Raw genomic sequence first — 14,211 nt, 5'->3', positions numbered from 1 at the left:
GACATTATTTGAACCATCTCACTGACCTCGTTTGAACCAACTCACTGACCAATTGAATCAATTCATCAACAAAATTTGAACCAACTCACTGACCTTATTTGAACTAACTCACAGACCTCGTTTGAGCCAACTCACTGACCTTATTTGAACCAACTCACTGACCAAGTTTGAACCAACGCACTGACTTTATTTGAAATAACTCACTGACCTCCTTTGAGCCAACTCACTGATCCCAATTGAATCAAATCACCAACCAAATTTGAACAAACTCACTGACATTATTTGAACTAACTCATTAACCAAGTTTGAACCAACTCACCATCCTTATTTAAACTCACTGACCTTGTTGGAATTATCTCACTGACCTCGTTTGTGCCAACTCACTGATCCCAATTGAATCAAATCACCAACCAAGTTTGAACCAACTCACTGACCTTATTTGAACTAACTCATTGACCTTATTTGAACTAACTCACTGACCTTATTTGAACCAACTCACTGACCTTATTTGAACTAACTCGCTAACCAAGTTTGAACCAACTCACTGATCTTATTTGAACTAACTCACTGACCCCAATTGATTCAAATTACTAACCAAGTTTGAACCCACTCACTGACCTTATTTGAACCATCTCACTGACCTCGTTTGAACCAACTCACTGACCTTATTTGAACTAACTCGCTAACCAAGTTTGAACCAACTCACTGATCTTATTTGAACTAACTCACTGACCCCAATTGATTCAAATTACTAACCAAGTTTGAACCCACTCACTGACCTTATTTGAACCATCTCACTGACCTCGTTTGAACCAACTCACTGACCTTATTTGAACTAACTCGCTAACCAAGTTTGAACCAACTCACTGATCTTATTTGAACTAACTCACTGACCCCAATTGATTCAAATTACTAACCAAGTTTGAACCCACTCACTGACCTTATTTGAACCATCTCACTGACCTCGTTTGAACCAACTCACTGACCTTATTTGAACTAACTCGCTAACCAAGTTTGAACCAACTCACTGATCTTATTTGAACTAACTCACTGACCCCAATTGATTCAAATTACTAACCAAGTTTGAACCCACTCACTGACCTTATTTGAACCATCTCACTGACCTCGTTTGAACCAACTCACTGACCTTATTTGAACTAACTCGCTAACCAAGTTTGAACCAACTCACTGATCTTATTTGAACTAACTCACTGACCCCAATTGATTCAAATTACTAACCAAGTTTGAACCCACTCACTGACCTTATTTGAACCATCTCACTGACCTCGTTTGAACCAACTCACTGACCTTATTTGAACTAACTCGCTAACCAAGTTTGAACCAACTCACTGATCTTATTTGAACTAACTCACTGACCCCAATTGATTCAAATTACTAACCAAGTTTGAACCCACTCACTGACCTTATTTGAACCATCTCACTGACCTCGTTTGAACCAACTCACTGACCTTATTTGAACTAACTCGCTAACCAAGTTTGAACCAACTCACTGATCTTATTTGAACTAACTCACTGACCCCAATTGATTCAAACTACTAACCTAGTTTGAACCCACTCACTGACCTTATTTGAACCATCTCACTGACCTCGTTTGAACCAACTCACTGACCCCAATTGAATCAATTCATCAACCAAATTTGAACCAACTCACTGACCTTATTTGAACTAACTCGCTAACCAAGTTTGAACCAACTCACTGATCTTATTTGAACTAACTCACTGACCCCAATTGATTCAAATTACTAACCAAGTTTGAACCCACTCACTGACCTTATTTGAACCATCTCACTGACCTCGTTTGAACCAACTCACTGACCTTATTTGAACTAACTCGCTAACCAAGTTTGAACCAACTCACTGATCTTATTTGAACTAACTCACTGACCCCAATTGATTCAAATTACTAACCAAGTTTGAACCCACTCACTGACCTTATTTGAACCATCTCACTGACCTCGTTTGAACCAACTCACTGACCTTATTTGAACTAACTCGCTAACCAAGTTTGAACCAACTCACTGATCTTATTTGAACTAACTCACTGACCCCAATTGATTCAAATTACTAACCAAGTTTGAACCCACTCACTGACCTTATTTGAACCATCTCACTGACCTCGTTTGAACCAACTCACTGACCTTATTTGAACTAACTCGCTAACCAAGTTTGAACCAACTCACTGATCTTATTTGAACTAACTCACTGACCCCAATTGATTCAAACTACTAACCTAGTTTGAACCCACTCACTGACCTTATTTGAACCATCTCACTGACCTCGTTTGAACCAACTCACTGACCCCAATTGAATCAATTCATCAACCAAATTTGAACCAACTCACTGACCTTATTTCAACTATCTCACTGACCTAATTTGAACTAACTCACTGACCTTATTTGAACCAACTCACTGACCTTATTTGAACCATCTCACTGACCTCGGTTGAACCAACTCTTTGACCCCAATTTAATCAAATCACTAACCAAGTTTGAACCAACTCACTGAGTCATCAAAATGAACACATCCCAACCAAAAACAAAATCCCCAACATTCCCTTTTAATTAGAGCGGTAGGGCCACACACTTGTTATCGCATGTCCTTCCTGTTTTGCCTGCCAGGGAATGAGTTGGAAGTAAACTTTTTCCCATTAAAAGAAATGAACCAACTGCTCCGAAGGAAAACTCGGAGGGGTGGTGGTGGAAAATGCTCGTTTCCTCATTTAACTCTCGCACGAATCCTTTTGCATGCCGCCTCGGATGGAAGGGGAAGTTTTTGGGTGGGCCCAGAAACAAGTGCATAGCACAGAGTTGTTAAGAAGCTTACAAGTTGCTGTTCCTCGCACTTGTTTAAATAATTAACCGTCATTAGCGTGGCAGCGAGCAGGTTGTGTGTGCAGCGTTACAGTGGTGGGGAAATGTGTTGCCCCTGGATGAAAGTGTTGGTATCTTCTTCATTATTTGTTAGGGGAGTGGTCCTAAAGTGTTTTGAAGTGTTTGTTCGAGGTTTGTTCAGCTTCTAGCGTGGCTAGAAAAAACAGTTTTTACTTTGAAACTGTCTTACAACTAAAAGTTAACGACGGTGCCATTTTATCTACCGAAATTTGGGGTGACTTTGATAGTCCGGGGTGACATTAATAGAAATTTGAACTGGCCACTAATTTTGATATATCGAATGGAACAGTCACATTTTTGCATAAATGTTCGATAATAAGTTATCATACATACTCAAAATTTTCAAAAATGTTGAGATATTAATTTGACGGGCATTTGAAAAACCTATCAAAGTCACCCCGGGCTATCAAAGTCACCCCAGTTTACGATACTAATTATCGACATTCCCAGAAAAACAAAATGTTGGCGAAACCGAAAAAAATGTTCTTATTGCTTTTTCTTTCACCTTTCGAAATTTTTACCTTTTTAGGAAAATTCAATTCGTTTTTGATTTACAAACAATTAAAGTGTAAAGGGGCAATTGCCCACGAAATCGGCCGAAATCATAACATTCAAACTTTTGCTTTTTTAAATCGGCTGAAATTTGACAGAGAGCCAAGGAAGAAATTTGGCATCAATGTTTGCTCAAACACGTCTTCATACACTTTTGCCAGCTATCCATACAAAAATGGTATGAAAATATTCGAAAATCTGTAATTTAGGAAGACATTTTCAGATCGATTTGGCATCTTCCACAAAGTTGTAGGTTTTGTTTAGGGCTGTGCGTTTTCAAAAAATATAAATTTTTCACTAAAATCACTAAAATTTTGGTTCAAAAACCGATGTTTTCAAATTTAAGATTTTTTTAGTTATGGATGGGGCATAGGTGCAACAATTTGCTGTAAGATTAATGCCGTCATCTGGGGCGAAACGGGACACATGGGGCGAGTTGGGACAGCAGTTTTAGCTATGTTGCAGCCTAATATTTTGATATTCTTGAGTGGTTTCGGTTAGACCAGATTCAGAGCAACAAAATGTGTACATTCATTTCCACATTTGAATGTTTTAAGTGATTTAAAACGCGCTGTCCCTATTCAGACTGTAGTCCCGATTCGCCCCAGTTGACGGTATTTTGTTTTAAATTATTGTTCGTGTAATTCTCCGCCAACACAAACAGCAGTTGCCCCGATCCCTTTTCGATTTGCGACTTCGAGGTACGTTTTTTGATATATCGTGACGGAGGGGTGGTAGGACTCCTTTCATTTTTGAACATGCGAAAAAAGAGGTGTTTTTAAATAATTTGCAGCCTAAAACGGTGATGAGTTCGAAAATTGGTGTCAAAAAGACCTTTATGCAAATATGGACGTCCGATTTGATGGCGTACTCGAAATTCCGAAAAAACGTATTTTTCATCGAAAAACAACACTTAACAATTTTTGAAAACTCTGCCATTTTCCGTTACTCAAATGTAAAATTTTTGGAAACATGTCATTTTAAGGGAAATTTAATGTTCTTTTCGAATCTACAATAACCCATTTCATTTAAAAATTTCGTGTTTTTTTTTAAATTAACAACAATGTTTAGAGTTGACAATTACAAAAATTTTGATATATAAACATTATGGGTTGCTTGTATCCATCACGAGTTATCGTGCGCGGTTTAAAAAGTTTCAAAATTTTCTCGGGGTTTGTTCAAGTTTTCCGGGTTTTGAAATTCCCGGGAAACGGGAAAAATATTTTTTAATCCCGGGTATCCTCGCAATTTTTTTAAACAGTCTGAAATCTATGTTTTTATTATAGTTGTTATGTTTTTTCATACTCAAAATCATAGAATGACCTCAATTCTAGTAATGTTTGATAGTCTACACTTCAATCTAAACATGGACAGCAAATTTAGATAGCTTTAAAAACGTTAAAAATTTATTGTTTTTGTTCATTGTTGTGTTTGGATTTCAAATAAACCACACTTTTTAATCTAAGTAAAATAAATCTTTCCCAGTTCCTGAGGGGAACACCCATGAAGAGTATCGGGGCCGGCATTTACAAAGCGGATTCAGTGGCAGTTTCATTCTCAACTTAATGTTAACATGTTAATGTTAATGTTAACATTCCATAGGTCGCCTCCCTAAGGTGTCCTGATTAGGTCCAGTTTGTGACGATACACTACCTTCCCTTTACTAAGCAATCGATTCCAGAAGGGAAAAGATCACCAGTTGTGTTGGTCCGAGCCGGGATTTGAACCCCGATCTACCGCTTACGAGGCGGAAGCGTTACCACTGCCCAAGTAACCACAAGCACTAAATTGAAGTATTTATTCAGTACTAAATCAGCACTCGAATGTTTTGAAGTAGTAAATAAGCTTTGCGAATGCCTCAAAGTACCAAGACTTTGCAGCATTACAACTGGCATTAAATCACCATTTACGACCTTGAAAATGTGCTTCAAAGCATTTGATGTTTATCAACAAAGTAACCCATCGATACTGGAAACATTTCAGCCAGGCACGCTCTTATTGATTTTAATCCTTCTCCCGTTATACCGTTCCAATAAGCGTGCGGGCTAAGGCGCATTTCCCCCAGTGTGCAACAGTTTTATTTTTGCGTGAACTAGGTTCAATTCCCGCTGACTGAAGTGTTTTTTTTTGTTTATTTTTTTTTGTGGAAAACTGCAGCCTGTAATTAAGCCAAATTTTTCAAAACATATGCCCATATCACAAAGGACATTATCAAAAGTTCTCTGGTAAATTAAATGACTTTTGCCGCAAGCAAAAAGCTGCTTTCCGGAAGTCTGATACACTTTGTGAAATTTTGCCAACCGTGGACCAAGCACTCCTCGGAAAAACAGTTTACGTTAGCCGTTAGCCATTACTTGTCCCTATTAACCCCAAGCCTTCCGTAATTGATTGTACTGTACTTGACTGGATGGCCGCAATTTGCTGAGTGACTCGTCAATAATTTTCGTCCAACAAAATGACAACGGGCTTTTCTCATGAACCAGAAACTCGAAACAGCAGAAAGAAAGTCTTCCTTAATGTTCGATGCATCAACCACATCGATTAAAACTTTCAAAACAAACACTCATTTCAGAATACATCAGTTGGCTGGCGCGCATCCTGGAGATCGGCGAGAAAAATGCAAGAATAACATCAAAGTGTCACACTCACACATGAAACGCAACAGGAGAAAAAAAACAAAGGAGGCCCACCACAAAGTGTGAGGAGCAGCTAGCTGTCCTTTTTTTTCCCCAGCCTTGACGTCGATAAAGCAGTTTTTTTAGTTCGAGCTTTCGGTGAGGCATTAAATCGGCATCACTGTGCGCCACTTGAAATATTTCTCAAGGGAAAAGTGCTGATTTAATGTTTTGAAGCATTATTTGTTGGTATTAAATGCCAATATAATGCTGATTAAATGCCGCTATTTAGTGCCTCGCGGTTACTTGGGTGGGCTGCGTGGCTCGGTCTATTTAATGTGATCTAATGTGATGCAAAATAATTAAGTTTCTCATTAATATATTTCTGTTATTATTATTTTTCTATAACATGACTACAAAAGCTTTAACCAAATTATTGAAACTATCTAAAAAAACAAGAAACGAAAATAAAAAAAAGCCAATGTACATTTTTTTGATAAGTTTAGAATTTCATGTTTTATGCATATAAAATTAAATAGAAAATATTGTAAGAGCTGAATCTGAACCATAACATTTTTTTATTTTAGAAAAATTTAACAAAAAAAAAAACATTTTTGATCTTGAAAACGATTTACTTGTTTAAAATATCCAAAAAGATATTTTCAATCGAAAATTTCATTTTCCATTTGAATAATCGGATAATTTTGGAAGAGGTGTGGAAGCAACTAAATTTCAAATTTCTAGTGTAATTTTTGAAAGAAAAAAATGAAGAATGCTGGGCTTCATCCATAAAGCACGCTAAAATCAGCCAAAATTTACCCCCCTCCCCCCCTTTGTCACGCTTTTCCTATACTTACAACACGCATTGTCACACTTTCTCAGACCCCCCCCTCCCCCCTAGAGCATGACATACTTTATGGATGACGCCCTGCTTAAAATTTATTCTAAAATTCTTTTTAATTCTTGATTGGTGGTTTCAAAAATTATTATTGCGTAAAAAACACAGTTTTTATTTTGAAAAAGTCGTATCTCGGAATATTGAAAACATAACTTCACCATTTTATGATATTTTATGTAAAACAAGCCTTACCCGACAAACTTCGTCTTGTCATTTTTTCGCTCCTTGACGTTTTTAGCTTGTTTGCTTATTCAGCCTCCTGTGATCGAAATTTGATTTTACGCAACTTTTCCCATAAATCTGCAGATCTTCCGGAATCGGTTCCAGAGTGGCCAAAGTTGTAACTCTTTAGCGTAAGAACCTTCCTTGGGCTTATACGAACCCAACGCAGCAAAGAGCGCTCTGATCCGACTTTCCGTTATCAACTGATGCGCGTTCGAACAAAACCGTCGAAATTTTTTATATATATAGATTTTCCGAGGAATCCGATAAAAATATTTTAAGACTTGGGCTCTTTGGTCCCGAGACCTTTAAAACAGCATTTTAAGTTTTCATTCGACCTTTTCATATGTTAGGCTAGATTTTTGAAACTTTTTACTTTTTTTCTTTGAAAGGCCAACTTATCACCTTTCATTTTCGTATAAGACAGCTGAAATCGGTTGAAATGGCGGGAAGTTAATATTTTCGAAAAAAGTGGGTTTTTGCGAAAATCGACGACAATGGCCATTTTTCGTACCACCCTAACACGGCGTAATGTCCAAACATAAAAATACGGGTCTAATTATTTCGGCAAGAGAACAACCAGACAAATTTTGAGCCCGATCGGACAACTGTTTTTTTCGAATCATGCTGTTTTCGTAGGGAATTGCTGTATTTAAAATGGTAAAAAACTTCGTTATTCAATATAGCCTAGACTCAATTCTCCAAAGCCTTGATTGTCCAAAAATGTCCAAGTTCAGTGTGGAAGGAAAGTTCGGATAATCAATTTTTTTATGTTGTTGTTAAAACACCCTGTTCTAACATACATTTGCAGAACCTCTGTCAAAATGTCATAAGATTTGACCACTCTAGTATGGGTGAGCTTTACATCTCCAATGTTGATAATTTGCCTACTAAAACATTAAAAAAGAAAAATGTCTAAAGATCATTTTTTTAAAAGAAGAAAGTGATTTTTTTTTAAAGGGAATATCAATATTTTTCTGAATGATTTTTTTTTGTATTTGGGTACATAATTTCGAATATTTTCAAAGCATTAGTGTATCAACATCCTAAAATATTGTGCAGACAATAAGGCTCTTTTTTGAAAATAAGTAATGGATGAACTAAGCCTAATTCCATTTTGTGAATCGATTCGCGAAAAAATATAGAATTGCTTATTTTCAGAATCGTAGAAAAATGCTTCATTGTAGTTAGGTTCTTGAAACTCTTTAAAAAGTTCATCTTCACGTTTCCTAAATAGACGCATGCATTTTTAACCGAACAGATTTTCCCTTCTCAATACTCTGCTCTACATTAATCTTGCTAAATAATTAAAATACGAAATAATCCTTCAGCAGTATCGATATCCACTCCCGGCTTCATGCTGATTTCAATTGAACACTAGTTGACCAGTCAGCCAGCATGAAGCACATTTCGATGTAAATGCGCTCTCTCTCTCGTTTTACCCTTGCAGGACAAATGGTCCACCACATCGGATGTCCCTGCATGTTGCCCTCCGAGAATCTCTCTCCGTTCATGGTGGTTTATGTGGTGCGACAAACACCGCGGTCTGGCCATCGACCGTATCGACCAGGGTCGGTGGACCTAATTCTGGACGACTTCGAAATCGACGTTTCGACCGCCACCTTATTGGTCCATCTTCAGGATCTTATGAAAATGTCACGCGCAAGGTTGGTGGTCCTCACCACTCTTTCTACAGGAGAATACCGGTGGAACAATGCGACCCCGGCTGTGGTTTGATTTACGGAGATTTCGAAACATATTGTAGAGCTGTGATGTTGTACACGAATCTGCTCTTCTACGGAGGCGATGACGGGTAAAATTTGTACCCACTTCCGGACGGCTGGAATCTGGGCAAACTGAACGCGGGGGTCAATTCGATGCACAATAATGCCATGTCCAATTTGGCGTAATTCGTACGGAATATTTGAGGCGGACCGGACGGTTGACTTGCTGTGAAATAATTCAACAAGTGAGTAGTAATTTGAAACCTTTGGCCAAATCAAATTGGTCTCAGGGTTTCACGCTCCGGAGCATGACTGATGCTGGAGCTGGATGTAAAATTAGGTAGAATTTGTTCGTCGTTGCATGGATTGTGCTGAAAATCCAGTAAAATTATTTCGAAATAAGTTATTGGCAATCAGTTATTTTTATTCTCTTTTTTTAATTAAGTTCAAGGGTAAACAATAAATAAAGAAAGTACCAAATTCAATTTAAAGTCATACATGTACAAACAGTAATGATTGAAATTTAAAGCACTTTAAACCCATTATTAATTTCTCATTAACGCAACTGCAAACACACTCCTGCCTTGCACCGCAGTGATTGATTCCTCGCGCTCGAACACCAAATTGAATTAATGGCATTATTCCGGACAGTCGTTACGCTTGCCACCGGGAGCGTAAACGCACTCCAACCGATCAAATAACATTAATGAATGCCTTGCACTTGGTAGTCGCGCAGATCAAATAATTCACACGCACACACACACTTACACATATCGACAATCACACTTCGCGGTATCACCACACGCGCAAGAGTTCATTGAATAATAACCCATTAATCGGTATAAGCACAGTCCGGAGTTGGCGCACACACACACAAACACAATGGTTAATATTGGTTTACGGCAAAGGCCTCATTTACGGAAAACCGGCCAGTAATAACCCCCGTTCGTGGCCATCCACGGGCTCCTTTCCACCCCCCCAAACAGGCACACATAAAGTGGCCCGCAGTTTCAATGTTGGGAGAATGCTTTCTTGACGTATCTGTTATTTTGAAGTTAGTCTTAAGAATCTTTAATTTTCATAAAAAATAACCTGAATGACATAATCCACTTTTATTAAACGATATCTACAGATCATTGCAGTGATCCCAGATTTAAAAAACAATATGAAAATAATAGGAAATCCAATTATTTTTTTAAATATTCACAAAACTTGTTGTCTAGATCGTAATAGTAAAAGTAATAGTACAAAGATTTCATGCAATATTTCTTTCCAAAATATTTAAAGATAAAATAATCATTCAAGTACCAATATTTTACGACAAGGATGCCAAATCAAAGTTTTATAACGATAAACATTAACATGGTTTTAAGGGTCATCAAGGGAAAAGTTCATAGGATTTTTCTGAAGTAGTGCCATGCATGACAGGGCTTTGATAATATAGTAAGTTGAAAATAATCAAAAAAAAAAAAAAAAAAAACTAAAAACACGAAATATATTTTTTCAGAAAAATTTAAATTGTTAAGAAAAATACGGTATTTGAGAAATATTTGAGAATTTGGCAAAAATAATTAAGTGGAATACAGGCAAATTTTTTTTAGTGGGTGTCAACATATCACAAATTAAAAAAAAATGTTTTTAAAAAACTACGATAATTTGTGAAATATTTTGAACTTACTAATAAACTTGAAGAAATTGGAATGCATCGAAAATTTTCGTTCGCTTGATACCCATATTCCAAATGAATGAATATTCGGTTTATGAAAATTTTGGTAATTTACAAAAAAATAATCAATAATGCCAAAATGCATACAGAATTTCGCATCGTTTGATACCCATAGCTTGAGTTATACAATTTTTAGCATTTTCAATATAATACGGCATTTTGTGAAAATTAAAGTATGTTACAAAAAAAGAAAAACTCTTATTAATTGAAAATGCATGTGGGTAATTCTCCGCCAACTCACACAGCAGTTGCCCCGACCCCTCTTCGATTTGCGTGAAACTTTGTCCTAAGGGGTAACTTTTGTTCCTGATCACGAATCCGAGGTCCATGTTTCGATATCTCGTGATGGAGGGGCGGTACGGCCCCTTTCATTTTTGAACATGCGAAAAAAGAGGTGTTTTTCAATAATTTGCAGCCTGAAACGGTGATGAGATAGAAATTTGGTGTCAAAGGGACTTTTATGTAAAATTGTACTCCCGATTTGATGGCGTACTAACATGATATGGTTGTATGAAATTAATTTTAGAAAGATTTGAAAAATGAGTCCGTTATCGTCGATAAGATTATCGCCGATAGAATTATCGGAATAACGATAACCATTATCTTTAACGTTAGACGCTAATGTTATTGGCGATAATTTTATCAATCAAAAACCTTGGTAATGATACTTAAGGTTTTATTACTCCGAATGGAATGACACCAACAAAACAAAATAAAGATTCAAAGATTTAAAGATTTGAAGAGGTGAAGAGATGAAGAGAGGTATTAAAGCGGGAGGTATTAAATTATATATAGAACGAAAAACTATAGAACGAAAAATCAAAGCATGCTACTTGAAGGTACTGAAAAAATATTAATGCTGGAGCATTATTGATATAGAGAAGATCGACTGTATTTCTATCGAATTTCTCTCTAAAAGAGTATAAAAAATCTCTTGGTAAAGATTCTGACAACATTAAAATTGTGAAGGAAACAGTAAAAAAATACATGCACCAATACAGCACAACGTCACCAACCTGCTCAAACATGCAGAATGTGGTGAGTAAACCAATAATAATAACAGTAAACAATAAGTATAAACATGAAATATTACGAGCATAAGTGAGTGCGAGTATGTGTGTGTTCCCATAAAGCCACAATCGCTTTATAAATATATGTGTCAGTAGGGGAAGAGAGAGAGGGACCGTGAACCGGAAAGCAAAGTGGTTTGTGTGCATGGCAGGAAGCACCAGTTCTTTGGAGGAGGAGGTGGAAGCAGGTAAAATGCAACACAAAACAGAAGATAATCAGACACTGCTTTCACCTTGATAAATCCACTGGCTGCTCTTGCTTCAACTCGCCAATGAAGATCTATGGTGGTTCCACATTTTCCACTCGAAGCTGCAAGAATTATGATCTAATCGGGCAACGACGGAAAATCTTCAAGACATCCATCAACAAACGAATTATCGCCAGAAGGTAGGCATCAATTTGATTATAGTGAAGCCAATGCGCCTACAAGTAGGCACGCTCGATGTCTTCATACGAAATCCCGGCTTTAGGAACCACTCTAGTACTGGTGTCACTGGAACAACCGTGGCACCGGAAGGCACGTGGCAGTGCTGCCAGACAGACACAATGTTGACGTTTGTGTTTGCCTGTATTCAGCCACTGCTGTGCGCTAGGGAAGCTCATTAAAATTTCATTTTTCCTCCACCAACGGGAGGAGAAGCACCATCATCGTTAGAGGAAGATCCTGTTGGCTGTTGTCCTGTCCCCCCGTGGACACGGATATTGGAAGCTGTTGGCTACGCTCGGTTCTAATCGTTCTGTGTTAGCGGTATAAGAGGTTTGAGGGATGCGAGAAATAGTTCAATGGTGCTGGTTAGAAATGCATGAAATGGATTGGTGTCATTGATTTAGCTATTTAAATGCTGGAAGCATTGTTTTAAATTTTGAACGGGATCTTCTGCTGAATTTCTGTGAAAAAGGGAAAACACATATATCTTAATTTGCATGTTCTCAAAAATGCCTTACAAGCAATATTTGTACTTAAAATAGATTATGAATAGGGGAAGAGGTTTTTCACGATTTTATGAAATTCGTAAAATACCCTTGGCCTTGAAATTTGGTAAATACCGTGAAATGCAAAATTTGGAATTATCTATTGTCAATTTCTCTACAATTTTTTGGCTTTAATTATTAAATCCAAACACTACACAAGATTTGGAACAAGCTTTATGGCAGCATATAAAAACAAAGTTTCGTAGAGCAATTCTCTGAAATTTCGGTCATTCGATTTAATTTGTATTTTTTAATCCAGATGAATTTTGCACTATTAGATTGTCCATATAATTTACCATACAAATTTGGCAGCTTCCCATACAAAAATGATGTATGAAAATTCAAAAATCTGTACCTTTTGAAGTCATTTTTGATCGATTTGGTGTCTTCAGCAAAGTTGTAGTTATGGATAAGGACTACTCTGAAAAAAAATGATACACGGTGAAATTTTTTTTGGTTATCTTTAATTTCACTTTTTGTCACTTAAACTGCAAAAAAAACCATTTTAATTTTTTTAAATTTTCTGATGTGTTTTAGAGGACATCAAATGCCAGCTTTCAGAAATTTCCAGAATCAATATTGATTTTTTTAAATCGAAATATTGGTCGCAATTTTTGCAGTCAAAAAGTACTTAAGTGAAATTTTGATAAAGTGCACCGTTTTTAGGTAACTTTTTTGAACATAGTCGCAGTTATTCATTTTTTTAAATTAATGCCCATGTTTTCCCACTTTTGAAAAAAATATTTTTGAAAGCTTAGAAAATTCTCTATATTTTGCTTTTTTGAATTTTGATGAAACGACCCTTAGTTGATGTTGTCAATTCATTTATTTCTTGCAGCTTAAATCTTCTTGGTAATTCGCTGCCCTCCTTAGTTGCTGAGATATGGCCATGCATAGGTTTAACAACAGGAAAATTGAAGTTTTCTATGTCTCACCCAAAAAAACCAAAAAAAAGCTAAAGTTTTCAAAAGCTAAAATATGAAACATGCGTGAAATTTTTCGATCTTTTCGGAAACAATATTTTTTTTTTAATCTAGACATTTCAAAAGGGCCAAGCATTCAATTTTACGCCCTTCTGAAATGTTAGTCTTGATTAAAAAAAATTGAAATCTCGACCCCACCATGGACAATTTCCATACAAAAGTATAATGTCCACGTGGTTTATGGATGGTCCCTAACTTTCATGCACACAATTATCCTGAAATAACACATTTTGCTTTTATTTTGAGCTGGTTTTGGGTTATCGTGAAGTTACAATGCTTAAAATGCAGCTTTTTAAAATTTTTAATGATTGCTTACTTCTTATCATGAAATTATTATTTGTAATTTATTTTATTTGAAACAATGTTTTTAATTTAAACAACGCTATTTTATTATGAATGTATTGCATTGCTTCAAAATATGTTTTTTTTTTATGATTGATGAAAGCAATCAAATATTGCTGGGCATAACTTATTTATATTTTGTCCTTAGTAAAAGATTTAAAATATTTTAATATGAGCACATAATGAAGGGATTT

This window comes from Culex pipiens, chromosome 1 (genome assembly GCF_016801865.2).
Source record: "Culex pipiens pallens isolate TS chromosome 1, TS_CPP_V2, whole genome shotgun sequence".
Taxonomy (NCBI): domain Eukaryota; kingdom Metazoa; phylum Arthropoda; class Insecta; order Diptera; family Culicidae; genus Culex; species Culex pipiens.
Note: the sequence above shows the minus strand (reverse complement) of the source record.